This window comes from Pseudophryne corroboree, unplaced genomic scaffold (assembly GCF_028390025.1).
Source record: "Pseudophryne corroboree isolate aPseCor3 unplaced genomic scaffold, aPseCor3.hap2 scaffold_665, whole genome shotgun sequence".
In the NCBI taxonomy this organism is placed as follows: Eukaryota; Metazoa; Chordata; class Amphibia; order Anura; family Myobatrachidae; genus Pseudophryne; species Pseudophryne corroboree.
This window is the reverse complement of record NW_026970252.1, coordinates 121,289-124,768: the sequence shown is the minus strand read 5'-3', so window position 1 is coordinate 124,768 and position 3,480 is coordinate 121,289.

The following is a 3,480-nucleotide window of genomic DNA, read 5'->3' as shown; positions in this document are numbered from 1 at the left end:
CTTACGGAATCATGTTTTAAGTATTTAATTATACTGTAATGGTATCTCCTTTGGAATGCCCCATATGCCATCATTTCTTTCCTTCCCTTTTCATTATAGGGATTGTATGTAGACACTCACCGCAATACAGTCTGTGTGAATTCTGTTCACTTATTAGTGTTTTCTTTCGTTATTTAACTTTAGTAATTTTTATATTTAATAGGTTTCCTGTTAAACTATATCTGGGAACTTATGACTTTGAACTGGGTAGCCTTGTTATATACATATACATAGGATTGCTTCCGGCACCTATACTTAATTAGTAATGAAGAAGGACTGTGAATAGGCAGCAATCCCCTTTAAAAGCAATAGATCACAGGCTACCCAACTACCTGTGATCAAGCCTTGTGAAACGTACGTCAGGTCTAAGTGGGTGAGTCACGTGGTGCGCACATGTGACCCACCGGTCCGTCAGCGGAATAGCAGTGTGGCAGCTGGGAATGGAGAAAGTGTTTGGTTGCCGCTGGTCGGAGCGGCCGCAGGCGGACGGGACCCTGCGTGGCTGATGGGCGGTGGGGATCATCTCTGATTTCAGACGCCTACATGAGGGACTCAGGGGCTGCATTTCCCCTTTTTCTCTGACGTCCTAGTGGATGCTGGGAACTCCGTAAGGACCATGGGGAATAGCGGCTCCGCAGGAGACTGGGCACAAAAGTAAAGCTTTAGGACTACCTGGTGTGCACTGGCTCCTCCCCCTATGACCCTCCTCCAAGCCTCAGTTAGATTTTTGTGCCCGGCCGAGAAGGGTGCACACTAGGGGTTCTCCTGAGCTTCTTAGTGAAAGTTTAGTTTTAGGTTTTTTATTTTCAGTGAGACCTGCTGGCAACAGGCTCACTGCATCGAGGGACTAAGGGGAGAAGAAGCGAACTCACCTGCGTGCAGAGTGGATTGGGCTTCTTAGGCTACTGGACACCATTAGCTCCAGAGGGACCGAACACAGGCCCAGCCTCGGAGTCCGGTCCTAGAGCCGCGCCGCCGGCCCCCTTACAGAGCCAGAAGCAAGAAGAGGTCCGGAAAATCGGCGGCAGAAGACATCCTGTCTTCACCAAGGTAGCGCACAGCACTGCAGCTGTGCGCCATTGCTCCTCAGCACACTTCACACTTCGGTCACTGAGGGTGCAGGGCGCTAGGGGGGACGCCCTGAGCAGCAATAAAAACACCTTGGCTTTCGAAAATACATCACATATAGCCCCCAGGGCTATATGGATTAATTTTAACCCCTGCCAGATTCCACAGAAAAACGGGAGAAAAGGCCACCGAGAAGGGGGCGGAGCCTATCTCCTCAGCACACTGGCGCCATTTTCTCTCACAGCTCCGTTGGAGGGAGGCTCCCTGGCTCTCCCCTGCAGTTACTACACTACAGAAAGGGGTTAAAAAAGAGGGGGGCACTAATTAGGCGCAGTATAACAATACAGCAGCTATAAGGGGAAAAACACTTATATAAGGTTATCCCTGTATATATATATAGCGCTCTGGTGTGTGCTGGCATACTCTCCCTCTATCTCCCCAAAGGGCTAGTGGGGTCCTGTCCTCTATCAGAGCATTCCCTGTGTGTGTGCTGTGTGTCGGTACGTTGTGTCGACATGTAGGAGGAGGAAAATTATGTGGAGGCGGAGAAATTGCCTGTAACAGAGATGTCACCCCCTAGGGAGTCGACACCTGAGTGTATGAGCTTATGGAAGGAATATGTGACAGTGTCAGCTCTTTACAAAAGATTGATGACATGAGACAGCCGGCGACTCAGCCTGTGCCTGTCCAGGGGTCTCAAAAGCCATCAGGGGCTCTAAAACGCCTGTTACCGCAGATGGCAGATACAGACGCCGACACGGATACTGACTCCAGTGTCGACGATTAAGAGACGAATGTGACTTCCAGTAGGGCCACACGTTACATGATTGAGGCTATGGAAAATGTTTTTACACATTTCTGATAATACCAGTACCACTAAAAAGGGTCTTATGTTGGGTGAGAAAAAACTGCCTGTAGTTTTTCCTGCATCTGAGGAATTAAATGAAGTGTGTGATGATGCGTGGGTTTCCCCCGATAAAAACTGTTAATTCCTAAAAAGTTATTAGCATCATACCCCTTCCCGCCAGAGGATAGGGCACGTTGGGAAACACCCCTTAGGGTGAATAAAGCGCTCACACGCTTGTCTAAACAGGTGGCACTACCGTCCCCGGATACGGCCGCCCTTAAGGAACCTGCTGACAGAAAGCAGTAAAATGTATTTACACTCACACGGGTGTGATACTGCAACCAGCAATCGCCTCAGCCTGGATGTGCAGTGCTGGGGTGGCTTGGTCGGATTCCCTGACTGACAATATTGATACCCTAGATAGGGACAGTATATTACTGACTATAGAGCATTTAAAAGATGCATTTCTATATATGCGTGATGCACAGAGGGATATTGGCCGACTGGCATCAAGAGTAAGTGCGCTGTCCATTTCTGCCAGAAGAGGGTTATGGACAAGACAGTGGTCAGGTGATGCTGATTCCAAAAGGCATATGGAAGTATCGCCTTATAAAAGGGAGGAGTTATTTGGGGTAGGTCTAACAGACCTGGTGGCCACGGCAACGGCTGGGAAATCCACATTTTTACCCCAGGTAGCCTCTCAACATAAGAAGATGCCGTATTATCAGGTGCAGTCCTTTGGGCCCCATAAGGGCAAGCGGGCAAAAGGCTCCTCATTTCTGCCCCATGGCAGAGGGAGAGGAAAAAGGCTGCAGCAAACAGCCAGTTCCCAGGAACAGAAGCCCTCTCCCGTTTTCTGCCAAGTCCTCAGCATGACGCTGGGGCTTTACAAGCGGACTCAGGCACGGTGGGGGCCCGCCTCAAAAATTTCAGCGCACAGTGGGCTCACTCGCAGGTGGACCCCTGGATCCTGCAGGTAGTATCTCAGGGTTACAGGTTGGAATTCGAGACGTCTCCCCCTCGCCGGTTCCTAAAGTCTGCTTTGCCAACGTCTCCCTCCGACAGGGCGACGGTATTGGAAGCCATTCACAAGCTGTATTCTCAGCAGGTGATAGTCAAGGTACCCCTTTTACAACAGGAAAAGGGGTATTACTCCACGCTATTTGTGGTACCGAAGCCGGTCGGCTCGGTAAGACCTATTCTAAATCTGAAATCTCTGAACCTGTACATACAAAAATTCAAGTTCAAGATGGAGTCACTCAGAGCAGTGATAGCGAATCTGGAAGAAGGGGATTTTATGGTGTCCTTGGACATCAAGGATGCTTACCTTCATGTCCCAATTTGCCCTTCACACCAAGGGTACCTCAGGTTCGTGGTACAAAACTGTCATTATCAGTTTCAGACGCTGCCGTTTGGATTGTCCACGGCACCCCGGATCTTTACCAAGGTAATGGCCGAAATGATGATCCTTCTTCGAAGAAAAGGCGTATTAATTATCCCTTACTTGGACGATCTCCTGATAAGGG